The following is an 18,832-nucleotide window of genomic DNA, read 5'->3' on the forward strand; positions in this document are numbered from 1 at the left end:
AAGCCCCAACATAAACAACTAGATAAGCTCAATTGTAAAAATAAACTCAAAAAAGTGTAGGGGAGGGGTTGAAAAGTGGAATATTGTTTTCTGCCCAGTAAATATGGAATAACCTATTTTTTTTAAAAAAAGACATGACATAGAGAAAACCGTTTCATTTTAAGGACTGCTTTATTTCTACCTCCACCCCACTTTACTGAAGTATGATAAAGTCGAGCGAAAAAGAGAAAGCCACGAGCCGCTGTCTGTTGGCCCGCTTTGGCTGCACAACGGGGAGATCCCGCTGAATGGTGGCCCCTCCTCTCTGAATTTCCTCGCTTTTGTAAATTTGTAAGTCTGTCCATGAACCTTGTTTGAACAGAGTTTGGTACTTAATGGATGATTGTATTGTATTGTAACTCACAGTGTAACACATCTTTTCTGTATTTATTTTAAATAAAGGCTTTCTAGAAACCAAAGGGCTTAAGCCATAGGAAATAAAGAAGAAAGTGTGTGTCGTGTTACTCAAATGCCCCAGAAGTTTCTGCCAACCCAGGACCATGGGGAGGCCTGGCCGGCGGCAGGAGGCAGGGCTGGGTAGTTCGGAGTTAGCCAGGGAGAAGCCAGTGCTGACAAGTTCTGCAGCCAGAGGGTCTGTGGCCCCAGGGAATCTGATTTCCGCCCAGGGATGTGGTCAAGGAGCCTGGTGGGGGTGGAGCCTACATTTCCTAACGAGTGGAAAACCTCTAGATCAGGTATTCAATGGAAACGTTTCTTAAACATTTGCAGTATTTAGGGTTTAAATCCAAGATTTGGCGAGGCTCAACTATACTAGTGGAATTTTATGAAGACAAACAAGTGTTTGAAAATCAATGAGGGTGGGGTTACTAGATGCAAAACTATACATACAGAATGGATAACTAACAAGGTCCTACTGCATAGCACAGGGAGCTATACCCAATATTCTGGGATAAAATATAATGGAAAATACTATGAAAAAGAATATATAAACACACATACATATGTGTGTGTGCTCGGTCGCTCAGTCATGTCCGACTCTTTGCAATCCCATGGACTGCAGCCTGCCAGCCTCCCCTGTCCATGGGGTTTTCCAGGCAAGACTACTGGAGTGGGTTGCCTTTTCTTTCTCAAGGGGATTTTCCTATTTCAGGGATGAAACCCAAGTCTCCTGCATCTCCTGAATTGGCAGGTGGATTCTTTATCACTGAGCCATTTAAAACTGAATCACTTTGCCGTACAGCAGAAATTAACATAACATTGCAAATCAACTGTACTTCAACAACAATAACAAAAAAATAAAATGACTTGGACAGTTGAAAGAAAAAAAGGAAAATCAGTGAGGAAAAATCAAATGGGTCTAAAAATGATCCCTTTCCAAGAGTACTAATACAGTTTAGGATAGCATTTCTGATGTCTTCAGTTATTTTAAAACAATGTATTAAAGGAATGTATACTTTTATAATATTGATTACATCAGTAGCTATATGATGAGGAAGAACATGCATATTCAGAAAAGAACTTATATTTGTCCGCGTGAACACACTATTAAAACAATTTCAAGTGATCGCACATTTTTCTTGTTCCTAATAACTTGAAGTGGAATTCCCACTTTGTATATCAGGTAATTCATGTAAATTCTTCCTAAATCATAGGTTGATAGTCTCACCTCCAAAATATAGTGAGGAACACTGTACGGATTTTTTTTTTTGGTTTGGTAAAACTATTGTTGGGAATGCAGTCCATTACAGACTGAAATCTCTTCTTTTTGAGAGAGTGTAGGAGAAATTTCACGTAGATATAATGTTTTTCTTTGGTGGAAAAATGGACGTCTCATTTTTTAGATCGTGCAAATCTTCTGAAGAACAGTATCCCCTCTTTGTGTTGGGTCTAGGAAGCTGCACCTTAGAATCCTCTGTGAAGTCGCCGAGGCCATGTGCTCTGGTTGGTGGGTGGGTTAGTGATGCTCTCCCTGGGCTCGTCAGCCCTCCCCGCTGGGTATCCGTGAAATGGGACGATAGTGGCGCCTACCTCGTGGGGCTCCTGTGAGGATGAAAAGACATAAAATGTAAGTTCCTATATAGTAGATACTCTTTTCAAATAAGCACCTAGTCTAGCCCTTGGCTTAGAGTAAGGAATGTGGAAGGAACAAGGGAAGGCAGGCACTGCTGTGATAAACCAGAATTTTAAAACTGTCTAACTTCTGTCATCATGCGCTCTCAATGATGACGGCCTACCTGAAATATTTTTAAAATGCTTCACTGCATAAGCTGTCTCAGCGATTTGACACGACTCCCCCAAGTCCCCACTCGACCCGATCACCAGGATGCTGCTGTGAAGAGCAAAAGCTTTTTGGTGGCTCAGTGAGTACAAGTTAGTGATTCAATAAGATTCAATCACTTGTCTCCCTCAAAAATGTCATCTTGGGCCCCAGGTTAAAATGAATGCCATGAGTTCTCCATCTATTGGGGGGCATACCAAAATACCTCCTAGAACTGAATATCGGCTCACAGCCGGGCCCCAAGGCCCCCAAGACACACAGGAGCCCTGGTTCCAACCCCAGAAAGACAGACCGTCTTAACCAGTGCTTTTCCTTCAAGCCAGAAGCCTGGCTGCCTTCCTGAACTCATCTCACGTGCCTGGTATATCAACTTCACTGTCCGTTTTTATTGGTTTTAATGTTTAATTTTCTGATTTTTAATATGCTTCCTCCATTTTAAGGGGGACATAGCCTGGTTATAAGTCATCAGTCAACCATGAAAATACTAACCATCGAGTAGTTAACTTCAACTTAGCCTTAGGTTTGCTTTGTGTAGTTTCCGCTGCATGGGTTTGCGTTTGGTAAGAAGATGCAGCTTCCTTTCGTATTTCTCTTGAAACTTCTAAGGAGGCAAAGCCAAGCAAAGACAGCCAGATAAGAGAAGATACATTTTTGAGAATGGTTTTTGTTGAGATTATGGTCACTTGGTTAATCAGTTTATTTGGCCAAGCTCTTGCCCACCTGCATATATAAACACTACATTTGTTACAGAGAAGGCGGAATTGCACCTAGTTGCATGCTGCTGCATGGATGGACCTTGAGGGTGCCATGCTCAAGGAGATAAGCCTGACACGGAAGGGCAGATGGTGCGGGATCCACTGACAGAAGGTTCCCTGGAGGAGTCGAATTCATAGACACAGAAAGTAGAAGGGTGACAGCCCCGGGCTGCAGGGAGGGGAGTGGGGAGTGGCTGACGGGGACAGAGTTTCAGTTTTAAAAGATAAAGAATGTTCTGGAGATGGATGGTGGTGTGATGGTGCTTGTTCAACACTGTGAATGTACTTAATGCCTTTGAATCGAACACCTAAAAATAGACATAGCAAAATTGTATGTCTATTTTATGTAATAAAAAGCCACTAAAAAAAATTGTACCCAGCTCTCATCAACAAAATGTCTTGACTTGTTAATTATGACATTGACTCATCCATAGCCTGACAGCTCCTTTTCTTACTGTGCTGATTCTAATACCATCGACCACGTAAATGCCAAATTCTGCTTTCCTTCAAACTGTACTCTGTAAGGTGCCAGAAGAAACCTCAGGCAAAGGTTTTTGAGCATTTGTTTCCACCTCGGTCTCTTTACAAGTGCATCTGACAACCCACCAAAGAGATGTTGCAGCTTCCCGTATTTTATTTTCACTTCTCTTAGAAAAGTTTGCATCAACGTGCACATGCAATCAGTGATGCATGGGGAAACATAATGAGATTTGGGGGCAGAGAAAGTCAATGGTTTTGCTGCTGTACGAACATCTGGTGTTAATAACAACCTATCCGTTAAGTCATTAACATACTGTGGGGATTATAACAAGAGGTACCGAGGATTTTTCCCAAGAAGGGGTCCTCGCTGAACTTGTCTTTCCTTCAGTGAAGACTGCTCTGTGGCCTACTTCCTCTCCTTCCATGAAGACATGCTGTCACAAACCACATCTGGGGAATTCTGTATCAGCTCTGCTGCAGCCAGCTGTTGCCGAGACCCTTCGATTAAAGTTGAAATGAGGCGCAGTTCTGCGGGCCCTCCACCTGCTGGGAATTCCTGATGGAGTCATCCCAAACTGCAGACTGTGAGACAGCATGCCTGTGAATCCTTGCGACTGAGAGTGTATTTGCCACGACGCTTTGGCCTCCACTGCGGATCTGCACGAACACTGTGACTGAAAGTTATTAATGACATCTGTGTCATTAACCAAACTAGGTGCCCAAAGTAAAAGAGAACCCATGTTGCAATAAGAATAGGGTTAGGGGGTCATCGTGGAGCTTTCCTCTGAGCAGGAAACCAGGACAGATTGTTTAAATAGCCGATTCCCTGGGAAGGCTAAGGTTTCTGGCGTGGGGGAAGATAAGGAAGGCTTTCTCTGTACGCGCATCTGGGTCCATTTTGCACAGATCTGGAAGAGATGACTGGCTGATTATCAAACTATTGAAAAATTCAGGTAGGTACCTTCAAAAGGTGCCTTCAGGCTCAGATACCACGGAAAGATGAAGACATCGTCACAAAAGTCTTTCAAACAACATGCAGGTTTCCACCATGACCAACTAAGCCCAGACAGACTGATCCCAAATTCTTCAAGTTACACAAAAGATGGTCCCAGAGGAAGCAGCTCAGTGAGAAGCTGGGAGAACCTGGGCAAGGATCACATTAGAGATAATGGTGTGTGTGTGTCTGTCTGTGTGTGTTTAGGAGAAATGTATAGTGTCTATTTCACTACTACAGTATTCATCACCTTCCAGAGAATTAAAATTTAAGAAACAATTGAAATCATTTTCAACACCAAGATGAAAAATACTCTGTTGGTTAGGTTCAGATTCCAGCAGGCTGAAACCATTTTGTAAGGACTATTTAGAACATAATCACAACTTCGCCTCCCATCAGGGCACGGGATCACCATATGCTGAATTCCATACTGAACCACTCATGGTGATGGGCTGTTTTCTCTTCCTCCATAATCTAAACACAGAGTTGTAATCTCTGAGTCCCCAGGTTCTACGAAAGGGAAAGATTTCAGGAGAAAACAGCAAGTTAGGATTGCACGCATGTGTTCCATTTAGACGTGAAACTGTTACCTACTCCGAAAAAACAGCAAGTTAGGATTGCACGCATGTGTTCCATTTATACGTGAATTTGTTACCTACTCCGAACGGTATAAAAGCAGGCAGCATATGTACTGCCCTTAAAACAGCCTTTATTCAGGACTACTGGTTGGCAATTTATAGCAAATATATCTCTAATCCACTCGGAAATCTGTGAAGTTAAGTTAGTTCAGAGAGCTAAAGGTTATTCTTGGTCTTAGGTACACAATGTCACTCTCCTTTCTCAGATATAATTTAGAAAATCCCAAGAAATTCACGCAGAGACTTAACATTAAATATTCATTAATAAGTAGTGCACTTAAATTTTTGAGCATGCATATTTAATAAATATATTTAGTGTGTCTTAGATTTTATACTATAGACAGTTTCACTTCCAGCTTTCAGACAGACAAGGCCTTTTAGAAGATTCTCTTTTTTTGTATCTGTTTGTTTTTCACTTTTAACTATTCAGTGGAGTTTCTTAGGAACCTTTCGGATCTAAATGTCCAACAACCACACACTATTGCCTGACTTAGGCAGACAAGCAATTAAACACTGTTTCATTAAAATGCCATTTTCCTTAGCTTGAAGGAACAGAGCCCCACATCCTGTACAAATAATTCATTGGACAATAACAAGAGAAAATAAGTATTTTTCTCCGTCTATTTCACTAACCAGAATTCTTGTTTGTTATAAAATTATAAATAACCAATATATATCCAAACATTAGTCCATTTGACTTGCTGACTTCTTTCCACCCAAATATTCTAATTTACTTAGACACTCCAAAATGAACTTCTCTTGGAGGATTTTAGGGAGTTACAGAAACAGTGTTCTTAATCTTTGGTGGGGACTTTAAATATTTGAAGATATTAAACAGTTGACATTTTGACAACACTAAGTATGTTACAGAAGTGGTATGAGAACTCAGATATTTTGTTTTTACGCCATTTTTTAAATCGTGTGTTGACAAACGAACAGTGCTGTAAACACGCTGGGCTCGGGAATGGCGATCTCAACAGTAACAAAACCGTCCTGGCCCTCAATCTGCCATTTTCCAGGATGTACCTCCTGCCTCTCAAGTTACATTCTCAGATTCTGCATGCATTGTAAAGAAGCCGGTAGAAAGGAAACCTCTTAAAAGCACAGTATCAATATTATTGCAGAATCCGCGTGGCCCTGAGTGAAATCATATGTGGGTGATAAGCGGGTGAGAGAAAGAAGGCAAGTCAGGAAAATCACAATTTTATGAGGAGTGCGGAAGTTTTGCTCACTGACTGTTGGGTCTAACTTGTCAATTTTCCACATGTGGAAGTTATTATTGCAATACTGTTGTCTTAAATAGACCCAAGGATTTTCACCATGGACTCACATCCATTTCAAAATGTGACCACAAAATATTAAAGCAAATTTTAATCTCTCTGGGTGTCCACAAATATATATGTGTGACCATATGTCTCTATATGTATGACATTAATATCCATGTCATCAGTTGCAATGCGTCACACTTATTTGTGCATGTTTACTCTGCATGATAAAGAATGGTGGGCACTTCAATACTTTTTTGTGAAGCGGACTTAAATCTGATCAAGAATACATCGCACTTAGGCATTCAGGCAGAAAGCAGTAAGAATTGTCAACGACCTTCGCCAAGCCGGCTCTCGGAGTCAGTGCAAATCATTAATCATATTTTATAAACAAGGATCCTTCTCTCGAAGTTTCTCAGCCCTCTCGCTCCCTCCCTGTCTCGCCCCCCCGCCCCAGCCCCTTCCTGCGTGGAAACACACGCACATGCACACACATCGTACATGCATGCAGGCTGCACTCACATTGCACACATGCAGAATGGCCCCTGGCTGAGCGTAGAGCTTTGCAGGCACAAGCCCCTCCCTTGGCGCTCGTCCGGAGTAGTTTCTGTTGCAAATGCCCTAAGTTGGAGAGAGCCCCGAGCTGCAGCAGCCGGTTACGTTAGCGAACGTTAGGCACCGAGAGAAATGCCATGGCAGAAGGTAACGCCTGGACTGAGGCGCGGCCTCCCCCGAGAGCGCAGTCCGGGTCCTGGATGGAACCCATGTCCACCGCGGATCGTCACGAGGTCAGCGGAACACTGCCCGAAGCCCGGTGGGCGAGGGCTGCCTCACCCCGCGCCCAGATCTACGTCACCGCGGGCTCGCGGTGGGGGGCTCCGGCTCCCAGAGCCTCCCCCGGCCTCCTCCCCGCCTTCCCCTCCATCTGCCCGCTCCCGCCCCTTCTCCTTCTGCACCACCCCCTCCCCCCACCCCATGGAAGCTTTCTGGGGTCAAACTGGAATTTCTATTCCCAGACTTAGTGCAACTAACTATGGCCCACGGAGAGGACTAGTTGAGATGAGAAAATGGAGTTTGAAATACAAAAATCACACTGGAACTTTTCAAGGATTTAAGAAGAAAAAGTGATATTTAAAAACTGAAATCCAGTAAAACGCTAGTTCTGAAGTCTTCCCAGTGGGACCCCATCTTGATCTGCTGTTAATCTACAGATACTCTGCGCCTGGACTCCTCTAAGCGCCTTTAGCAGGAAGTTAGGTGAAACGCACACCCCGAGCGGTTGGTAAAGCACGCGCGGTTGGGACCACCGGAAGGATATCCGAGTATAAATCTGGATTCGAGGCTTAGCGCTCAGGTGCCCGAGTCGGCTGGAAATGCATCCCCAGCACGCCTGCACGTATGGATGCGTGCTCGTGTGTGTATCCGTGTGTGCGCGTCAACAGCTTCCCCTAACTGGATCTGCGGCAGCGCTGGCCCTCGGGAAGCAGGGGCGACAACTAGCCGCTGGGATCGTGATTCAGTGCTATTAGGGGAAGAATTATCTGTGTCTGAGTCATCGCGAGCCTCCAGACTTTCCCCGCAGTGTGGCAGAACTTTGTGCTGATGAGACAATAGTGAAGCGTGTGCGTTTCCTACAGGGCAGACCATTCTGGTGCTGGGGGAAGCCTCGGGCCTGTGCCCAGCTGCTGGGGCCCGGCCCCCTCCCCGCGCCGCGTAGCCCCCGTAGCCCGGCCGGCGCCGGGGTCCCCGCGGGGCGGGCGCGTCCCGGGCGCGCGCAAGCGGGGCGGGGAGGGGGCCGGGCGCGTGGCGGGCCCCGCGCGCCCTCGCGCGTCCCCCGCGCCCGGGCGCAGCTGGCGCGGTCGGTCTAGTGCCGCGCTCGGCTCCGCGCCTCGGGCGCTCGGCTTCACCTTCAGAGGCGCGGGGCGTGCGCGTCCTTCGCCCCTGGCCTCCGCCTCCCCTGCAAGGTAGGGGCTGCGGTGGGGGCGCGGCGGGGGCGGGGGGCGCGGCGGGGGCGGGGGGCGCGGCGACCAGGCCTCGAAGTGTGGGGGACCCGGCGTGCGCCGCGGGGGTGGGGGCGCCGGGGAGGGGCTCCGGGGCGCGGGGAGGGCTGCTCGCTCCCTCGGTGGGTAGTTGCTCCGCTCCGCAATTCCGGGAGAGGGAAGATGCAACTTCAGGCGGCCGGGCGAGCGCCGGAGAGGTGGCTTTTACCGCAGTGGAGGGGCGGGGTGGGGGCCGGAGGGGAGCGCGGAGGAGGCGCTGGCTTTGTACACTTCGTCAAAGGCGACGCGGGAGGAGGGGAGCTCGGATGCGCTCTCCATCCATTAGGAGACAAAGAGCAAATTGCCTTACTTTAAAGTAAAACGCTCCGGCTAATGAAGGTGGGTGATGGGGTTGCGGGGCCGCAGGAGCCGCTTCAGTTATTAAGGGTTCGGCGGATGGGGTCGTTGCCTGTGGGCACCGAGCGCGGCTGCCTCGGAGACAGGTTTGCCGGAGGGGCGTCGCTTTGCCTCCCCCTCCCCTGGCTCCCTGCCCGTCAGCTGGGAGCGCAGAAGTGACCCTAATGTTAAAAGAAGTGAGAGCTCTGAAGGGAAGTTGGGGCAGGGGTGGGGGTGGGGGCGAGGGTTCTTGCAATGACTCTGAGGAGCGGTGGGGAGGGGGTCTGGCAAGCGGGGACTCCTCGGAGATGCACCCAGCCTGCCAAGGGTGGGAGCAGGGGTGGGGATGGTACTGATTGCGATTTACACCCGGGCATACACTAGGAAAGAATACTTGGGGTGTGTGTATTTGGGGAGGGTCGGGTCGGAAAAGCTCCTGGTCTGCCATTTCCAGGGAGAGCTAACCTACTGAAGAGTTACGATCATTATTTAGATTAAACCGCCTCGTTAAGTTTTAAAGAATAAGTTTGAATGAATAAGTTTGTATGAATAAGTTTGGTAAAAGCCAGCCGAGCTGGGTATTTAAAACAGTGGTTCGTGGAGGAGGGTTGGTGTGCGGTGACAATCAGCGGTGGTGGGCTGGGAGGCCGGTGGACCCCTGCTATCAGGGCCCAGGGAGACTGAGCCTTTTACCCGAAAAATGCGGGTCTGTTCATCAGCCCCGGTTATTATCGGCGTTAACAAGCTCCCCGCTGCAGACCCGGATCTGACCAGGAGCTTCTGGGTTGTGTGTCTGTATCCTACTCATTCCACTGGGCTTATTGATAAAGAAGTAATTGGTCTCCGGGTGTGCAGAGATCAACTTGCTCAGCCCTCTTTTTAAAATATATTCATCCTGTGCCTTATTTAATCCAGATGCACAAAAAGCCATTTGCTGCTGCATTGTTGGTTTACATTTTTTGAAAAGGCGACTGGTGTAACCTGTGGAATTTGAAATGCAAATAAAAGCTCGTGGGAGTTGAGGCAGAACAAATCAGCATTTATAAAGTGAAAAAGATTTAATGTCTCTGAAATCATTGCTGAGGAAAAAAAAAAACTGGAGAGGGGGAGTGCTTTTTCAGGGAGTGAATTGTGACGTCAGGTCTTTTTGGAAAAGATGTTATTTTTAAGGTCTGAAACCCGGGTATGTAAAGTGCTTACAGGAAAACAGATTACAAGATTAACATCTGTTAACATGATCGTTTATCTCCAGCCAAAAATAGGTCAGTTCTTTCTTAAGGAAACACTATGACTGGCGCATGCTTAAATAATAAAATTAAAATAATGAATTCATAAATTAGGACCGGCGATGGTGATACTCTGACCTGTGAAGAACATTTTTTAATTTCGAGATCAGTGAAAGGTCAAAGTCCCTTTTGGGTGTTGAGGACAACTTCACCCCGCGTCCACTACCCGCCCCCCCCCACCCATGACCCCTCCTTTTCACAGCTAGCTTCCTCTCCGCCCCCACCCCGATTGCTAATTTTCCCTTTCATCCATTGTGGAAGTATAAAATATATTTAAATGGGTATTGTCTGACGCCCCCGTAGTTAAAGAAGGCAAACTATCCGCGCAGATGGCTAACTTTCAGAGCTTTGCTGTTGTTTTACCAATAAATGAAACGGTAGGGAGGGGGGGAAAAAAAGGAAACAGCCTTGCAAAATCTCCCTGCCCCCTGGGTGTGAGTGACGGCTCTCCTGGCCAATCCGCAGCGGCTTTCTCCATCCCGGAGGTAATTTGGGGTGTGAGTGTGTACGCGCGCGCGCGTGCATGCGCCCATGTGTCTGCACACTGTTAAGTCCGACCATCCCCGTGCATCCGCAGGCTCCGGATTTGCACAGTTGTGAGCTGTAGACGTGGACACGCTTTTATCCGAGTCTGTGCAGCTAGGTAGGCACGCAGCAGTCTCTCCTCTGAGTGTCCTCCTGTAAAGAATGGGCATCAGAGGTGCTTTCAGATTCAAGGCGAAACCTGCAGAAGGGGAAGCCAAGGAGTGATGCGATTGTGCTTCTCAGAGATTATCCAAATGTGTGGTTTCTCCCGTCTCGTTCCCACGCGACAGACGCGCCCCGCTTCTTGGGGTTGGAGTGTTGGAGCCCACTCGCCCGGCGCCAAGCGTAGCGAAATCGGGAATTGTTGAAACTGGTGTTCACTGTAAAAGTGAAGGGCAGCGTGTACCTTCCAACTTCAGATTTTTTTTCCTCCCTGGTAGTTGATACTCCGTCCGTGGCAGAGCCTAGAATGTGACCAGTTCACGGTCAGGGAAAGTTCCGCTGCCCACCCGACTTACGAACGCGCAGCGCTGGCGGTGCGCGCGCGCACAATGCGCACATTCACGCGCGGAGAGCGTCCCGGGCCGCCCCGCGTTTCCTGCGGTTTAGCCCGGCACCCACTTTCCTCGGAATGTGAGTGGTGGTGGCGTGTGGAAGTGTGCGGGCCGGACTGGCCGCGCAGCATCTGCTCAGTGTTGGAGTCGCGGCGCCGCTTCGCCCCGGGGCGGACGGCGGTGCTGCGGGGAACGGGTTAAGGCCCCACTCGTGCCCCCTCCTTCCCGGAGACCTTCCCTGGGAGGGACCTGCGCCCCGGCCTCGTCCACGCGCGGTGTATCCCGCTGCGGGGCCGCGCAGCTGTCACCCGGACGGTCCATGGGCGATCCCGGGCGACAAGATCCTAACTGGGCGACGAGGTGGTGTCCAGCCCCGCGCCCCCCGCCCGGGCTGTTCCCGACCCCTAATCCGAGTACGACTCGGTCCTCCCCCCGCCCCCCATCTCTGTGAGCTCGCGGATGGAGGAATGGGTAGCAGGGGGAGGTGTCGCTGGATTGAATCTTTCCCGTTTCTGCTCCTCCTGGGGTGCGGCGCGGGGCCCGGGGCACCGGGGGGCGCGGGGGCCGGGCGGGGGCGGGGGCGCTTACCTGCCCGCCCCGGGGGCGGGGCCGCGCACCGCCGGGCTCTGTGGGGGAGGGCCGGGGGCGGGGCGGGCGGGGCGGGGAGGGAGGAGGGCCTGGCCTGCGCCCCCGCCCCCCGGCGCCCGCCCCCCGCCCCCGTCATGTGCAGCGGACGTCACACGCCTGCACTGTAACCCAAGAAGTGAAAGAGACGGGGACCCACGGCCCAACTTCGCACCGTAACAAAGGCGGGGGTCCGTGCGGGCCGGAGGGAGTCTAGCTGGGGAGGGATCGGGCTCGCCGGAGCGAGTGGGGGATGGAGCTGGGGGTGGGGCCGCCCTGGGGGGAGATGCTGTGGGGGGGCTTGGCCGGGGCGTGAGGGCCTGGTCTGGGAGTGGGGTCCTGGCTGGGGCCGGGGAAGCGGGGGCCTGGGCAGGGGTCCACGGAGAACGGGGCAGTGGGGGCCGGGGCGGGGGTCCACGCGGAACGGGGCAGTGGGGGCCGGGGCGGGGGTCCACGCGGAACGGGGAAGTGGGGGCCGGGGCGAGGGTCTGCGGCGGACTGGGCGGTGGGGGTCCGGGCTGGGGTCTGCGCGGGGCCCTGGTCGGGCGGGGGTGTGCGCGGCAGCGCGCACCGCGCTCCGGGGGCCCCGGCGCCGCCGAGGCCAGGTAATTGGTTTCTATTTTAAACTTCACTTTGTCCTGGCGGAGGTGGGGCGGTGGGAAAGGCGTGGCCCCGGGGCGATTACATAAGGATACGTACCTGATCCGGTCCGGGCGGGGGGCCGCGCGCGGCTTTAGGCGCGAGGGGCTGATGGGCACCGGGCCCGGGCGTCCCGGTGCGGGGCTGCAGGGCGTGGAGTTGCTGCGCCCTGCCCGTGGGCCCTAGTACGTGTCGGCCCTGAGGGGGCCCGCTGCACCCCACGCTGGGACTGAAAGCCCCGGGGGCCGGGGGCTGGGCCTGCCGGCGGGGTCCACCGCGTAACAAAGGGCAGGGCTGCGGGACCCTGGGCCGCGCGCGGCGCTGACCTAACGGCAAGTCACAAAAGTCTCAATTAAGCGTGCAACAGAAAGGCATTTCCCCCGTGAACCTGCCCTTATTCTCCAGTCTTGATTAAAGATGATTTAACCATTGAGGTGCTCCCACCCGGTGGCTGTGTGAGACATACCATTAAAGGACTGACCGGAGGAGAATCAAGCGTGGTTTTTCTCCCAACAGGATCTTCTCCGGATCATTTTTCCTGCCTCCCTATTAATACGATTGGAGTATTTTGGTTGAGGAATGTAAGTGCTACTTTAGGGAACTCGGCATGCCTGCTATTCGGTAGGATCTTTCTGCTGCTGCGCAAAGAAGAGCTGATTTTATCATTTGTTTGTTCCTTCATTTTCTCTGGCATTCTTTGATTGTGGCGTCAAAATAGCTGTGTATTTATATTTACACAGACCGGCCAGAATTAAGTGCCCCGCAAGCCACGGCTGCGCAGCTTTCCCTGTGTGTGAAGTGGGAGGGGCGGAATTGGCCCGGGTCTGAGAGCTCCGGTCCGGGAGAGGGACAGACAGTTCCTTGAGAGCAACTCCCAGCTCCCCTGAATGGGCCCTGGGAGACCCTGAATTCTGAGCCAGACTCCAGTATTTTGGTAATGGAATTCGAAGTTTGATGTGTTAAGATACAAATATATCATGTCTGATATTTTTCTTAGTTCATTAGTAGGGCTTTGTTTTAACTTGCCAATTTGAATATAATGAAACCCTTAAAGCACAGTAACATTCTTTAAAAAAAAATTCCAAGGGTTGTGCCCTCAAACAGAGAAGAATGGGGGAAGTCTCTAAAATGAAACAGAACAGTCAGGGAGCCTGTTTGGTAGGTAAAGGAGAGGAGTGCTGCTTCGTTTTATTTCTAAAAGCTGTTGTTTGTCAGAGCTGCTGCTGCTGCTGCTAAGTCACTTCAGTCGTGTCCGACTCTGTGCGACCCCTAGACAGCAGCCCACCAGGCTCCCCCATCCCTGGGATTCTCCAGGCAAGAACACTGGAGTGGGTTGCCATTTCCTTCTCCAGTTGTTTGTCAGAGCAGTCTTTCCAAATGGCTTAATATACTGAAACTTACTCAATCAAGAACTTTTAACGTTTGGATGTGTAATTGATATTAGTCACTGATGACCCAAGGGTAGTTTTCATCACCAGTCTTAATCCCATTGTTAATTTGTAAAGGACCTTTAAAGTTGACTAATTTAGAGATTAAAGTTTTCTTGGGGCTCTGAAGTCCCACATGTCTAACTTTGTAACATGTCCCACAGACCAACCCAGGGTGAATTAAATGGGTGATGTTTGTGAAAACAGGTCGATGCTGAAATCGCCTTGTCTCCACTTCCATGAATTAAACTTTAACTTCACTTACCTTACCTGCTCCTACTTGAAGATATCTGAGTCTTACAGGTGGAGCATTTGGTGTGGAGATTAAGTTTAGCAACAAGTATGTAAAAAAGAAAAGGACACTTCTTTAAAGAATAACTCAGAGTGGGGTAAGCTCTAACAGATGGTTTTCAGCCTTACTAAATAGGGAAAAATGATAATGTGACCTAGGAATTTAAGGAGAGTTTAGTCATGGATAGTTCTTGAAAAACCAGTACTTGGTTTATTGGGTAATTGTGGATTTTTATTTATTCATTTTCTAGGATACGTATTGGTCTTATTCATAAGTTACCAGATCGGCTCTTTTATAAAGAATTTTGTGAGAATGCCTGTAAGTCTGGCCAGAGATTGTGTTTAGAGTTTCAACTGCATTATACCTTAATGGCACAGAAATAGGAAACTGAAATAGAAGCTGATTCCGTTCAGTGGGAAGGAATTGTGTGCTTTCATTTGTTAATATGTTTGTTGTCAACATTCAGGATACTACACTCTTTTGGTTTTTATTCCATTTTCAACATTGGTGTTACTTATATCGTTAAAAGTGGTATTTTGCTTATAATGTAATTAGATTTCTAACTGAATAAAGCAACTCTGTTGTACAGGAAGCATAACTTTTTCACTGGTGTTTGATGGCCATATTTAGCTGGAGACAACTAAATTTTCTCAGTAACAGGCATAGATTTTGGCAGAAGGAATAGAACTAATAAAGCAGAAGAAAGTGAGAAGATTTTGATCAGATATCTGCAGTCATAAATATTTGAACGTAGCAGTAGCATTCCTCCTTCAAAAGGCGATACTATAGGTGCTGTAAATGTTTCTACGTTTTAGCTCTTGGATGGAGTTATTCTGACACAGTTCTTTAAAAAATGCATCCCTTTGCTTTTCTAACCCCTCCCCCTCAAAAGTTCTAGAGGATGTGGGAAATGCTGCTTTAACTCTCTTCTTGCTGAATGCTGTTGGGAAATGCCGCCCTGTGCCGCCCTGGCCTTCTGCGTTGCGCTCCTCTCGGTGTGCCCACAGCGGAGCTGGCACCCAGCATGTGGACCTGGCTTGGCTTGCTTAGCGCTGGGCACCTTTGATCTTCTTCTCCAGAATTCTGAATGTCCAAATAGGAAGAATTCATTGCATCACCGTCGGTAGCTCCCAGATCCTTACTCTCTTGGTAGGAAACCACATCTCACTTGGCTTTTGCATCTTTCAAGTGAATAGCAGCGTCAGGATGTGGCTTCCTTCTGCAGTCTGATCGGAAAATGCAGAGGCCGGCTAGCAGGATGGAGCTTTGGGATGGCAGATGTGAATGTGGGGTGGGGGTGTGCATCCCTGGGCACCTGGAGTTTGGGTACCAGCAATTTTCTGACTGGTCGCTGGGCTTGGCGCTCACTGGTGGTGTGAGTCACTCGTGAGACTGTGGCCCTTTTCTCCTTCCGGCCTCCTCCTCGGGGATGTCACCCCTGACCTTTTCCAGCTGATCACCAGCAGTATGTTGGCAGCGGTCTGTTTGGGATTAAATGAGCCTTGGGACCATGAGAGTCTCGGCATTTTTCAGATTCAAGCCTTGGTGTCCCTTCTGTCTGCCTCCAGGAACAAGTGAATTTGGGGAGGGGAGAGGTGGCACTTTTCTCTTTGATGGAGGGGTGACCTTTGCCCTGAGTGAGATTCGTTCCCCCCCAGAGTGAGTGTGGGGGCACTGATTTATAGGAGGGCATCCTCTTTATTTTTGGACTCCAGCTATGAATAACTTGCAGTTTACAGAAATGCTGGCAAATTGTCACAAGCCTGTATTAAGAGAGGAATTCCATCAAATGTTTAATTATGAAGAACTTCTTCATAAAACTAACCTTATGGGAAGAATGAGGAAAAAGTTTCACTGTAAATTTGAAATGTCATACCCAGTTCTTTAGAAAGCATCTTTCTTTTAAAATGAATTTTCAGGAGAGGGCTGTTTTAGCGTCTCCACTTAAATAGCTATGGGAGGAGTACGCATGCAGACCCCATAAATGCATTACTTGTAAGTGAGAGTTACACTCTGTGCCAAGGTGTACCAAGTGTGTTTCAGACGGACTGGTCAGAATGAGCGGTTGCAACTGTCTGTTTGGTGTATTCTTTATCCCTCGCATCTGGCTACATGCGATTTGGGCAGCTGCAGCTTCTCTGTCCAGAGCTAATGCTGGTTGTCATGTTTATGTCCAGAATGAACTGTTTTCCAGCAGCATATATCGGAATCGTAACAAAGTGTAATTTTTGTGGCTCTCGACATTCCTTAAAAGTAGTTTTCCAAAAAAGAGCTGGTGTTTAGTCTTCGATTCAAATGGCACAGAGAATCGCAAAGCAGAAGTAGTTAGAAATGCAACTCTTTTTAGAACCCAAACATGTAAATACGTGTAAACTGATGAGTCAAGCGCCAGCACAGAGTGTTGAAAAAATCAATTCAAAAAGCAACTCCCCTGGGTGTAGGTAGACTTTCCTGTGTATGTCAAATATGTGTTCATTCCGGTAGATTTTCTTTTTCTTTCTGTTCTGTTGTGGTTGATGATGTGTTGCAGTCAGGAATCTAGTCAAGTCGTTACGTTCTGAAAACCGACCTTAAGAAATACGTATTACATGTGGCCTGAAGTTCAGACACTTCCTCACTGGAGGGTTGAAAGGAGGAGACCGAATGTGTTTCCCTTTCAGGAGGAAAGTAAGCTGGCACGCTCTGCCTCCAGAGCCAGGTAGGCTGCCTCTCACCATTTCTGGCACCGGGGACTGCTGTTGTCGGCTCAGCCCTCGGTGCAGCTGTCTTGCTCTTTTCTTGCTCACACAGGAGATGGGGAGCGTAGGCTAAGATGTGGTGTTAGCTTTCACGACATAGTTGAAGGCAGACTGAAAAATTGAGGTTCTCTGGTAAAACTCTAGTTTTTTCTTAGGCACTCGGAATTAAAAAAGAAACCCTTTCCCAGCATTATTTGATCTTCAACTCGAAAAACCCTCCCTCTCCAACTCTTCCCATGTGAAAGGAAAGGATATTTGTTTAGGAATTTTTGTCCTTTGTCTCAGAGAAGGGCAACATGCGCCTGTGTTTGCCATATGGCACTGTTTAACCTATGTTGCTCAGACTGACTGGGGCTGCGTGAGGCTCTGATTCCTTTCAACATTCCAGAATGTTCTTTGAAAGTTGGGACAGTGAAGGATGCATCCAGAGCTGTGCTGAGAGGCTGTTCCTGGCTTCCTCAGCTTCTTGTTCGGTCGGTATCTGAGCGCTGTGAGCAAGTGTCGCTTTTCCTTTTTTTCCTCTGAAATGTTTGTGGGAAAAGAGTTTGACATTAAATGTTGGTTGATTCTGTGGATTCAGGAAGACACACAGCCCCATGTGAGTAGTTAAAACTTCTGCTGGTTGTAAATGGGCTGAAAGTTGGGCTGGTGAGACAGGATTTCCATTGTTTAGTTCCTAATTATTCTGGTGACTTTAACTTAGAGCTAAAAAAATATGTGTTATTTTCCTTCTTAAAAAATTAGCTTTTTATTATTATTTTTCTAAATGGATGGACAAACCCTTGAACAGATGGGTGATCCTAATTTATAGTTTAAACTTTTGTGGCTGCTTTTGTTCTGGGATTATCTAAAGGCAAATCTGTGATGTTTTCACTGAAGAATTTGTTTTATTTGCACATGTTATCTGGAATGTTTAGATAGACATGTATGTGATCACAGGCTTCTCTGTTACATGCTGCATTTCTGGAATGGATGGATGTGGGCATGGATGAAGAGTCTGCCTCCATTTTTTTGGGGGGGTGTTTTTATTAAGATATAATTGACATTTAACATTGTATGAGTTTAAGGTATGCGATATTTTGGTTTGATAACTTCTTTAATTGAAGTATGGTTTACAATACATATAGGTATCAGGTGTTCAGTTCAGTTCAGTCGCTCAGTCATGTCCGACTCTTTGCGACCCCATGAACTGCAGCACGCCAGGCCTCCCTGTCCATCATCAAATATTTTTATGGATTATACTCCACATAAAGTTATTATAAAATATTGACTACATTCCCTGTGCTGTGCATTATGTCCTCGTGTCTTGCTTATCTTCTGCCTATGTAGAGGTACCTTTTATCTCTTAATCCCCTTCACCTATCTTGCCTGTCCCCCACTCTGCTTGCCCAGACACTACTAGGTTGTTGACTGTAACTGTGAGTCGGTTTCTGTTATTTGTTTACTTTTAATTGGGGGGTGGTTACTTCACAGTGTTGTGTTGGTTTCTGCCACACGTCAGCAGGAATCAGCCATTGGTATACACACGGCCTCCTCCTTTTGCCTCTCCCTCCCACCCTCCACCCCATCCCAGCCCTCCGGGCCATGACCGAGGCGCGGGTTGAGCTCTCTGTGGTGTACAGTGCCTTCCCACTAACTGTTTCACACGTGTGATGTATGTGTCTCGGTGCTGCTCTGCCTGTGTTTAAGGTCCCGTGTGGCTGCAGGGTTGCCCATCAAAGCTCCTGTATCTCTAGACAGTTTCTTGCTGAGTCAGTCTCCTCAGCTTTAATCAGACTGTGTTCCCCGTTTTAAGGAAAGAAGTGAATACATTGCATTCATCCGTGTGTGTTGCCTGTAAAGTACACGTGGGCACGTGAGGATGGGAGGGTGGGCCAGGCACCACTCAGGAAGCCTGAGTGATGTGAACTGTGCAGGTGGGCACGTGAGGATGGGAGGGTGGGCCGGGCACCACTCAGGAAG

Source organism: Budorcas taxicolor, chromosome 22, assembly GCF_023091745.1.
Source record: "Budorcas taxicolor isolate Tak-1 chromosome 22, Takin1.1, whole genome shotgun sequence".
In the NCBI taxonomy this organism is placed as follows: domain Eukaryota; kingdom Metazoa; phylum Chordata; class Mammalia; order Artiodactyla; family Bovidae; genus Budorcas; species Budorcas taxicolor.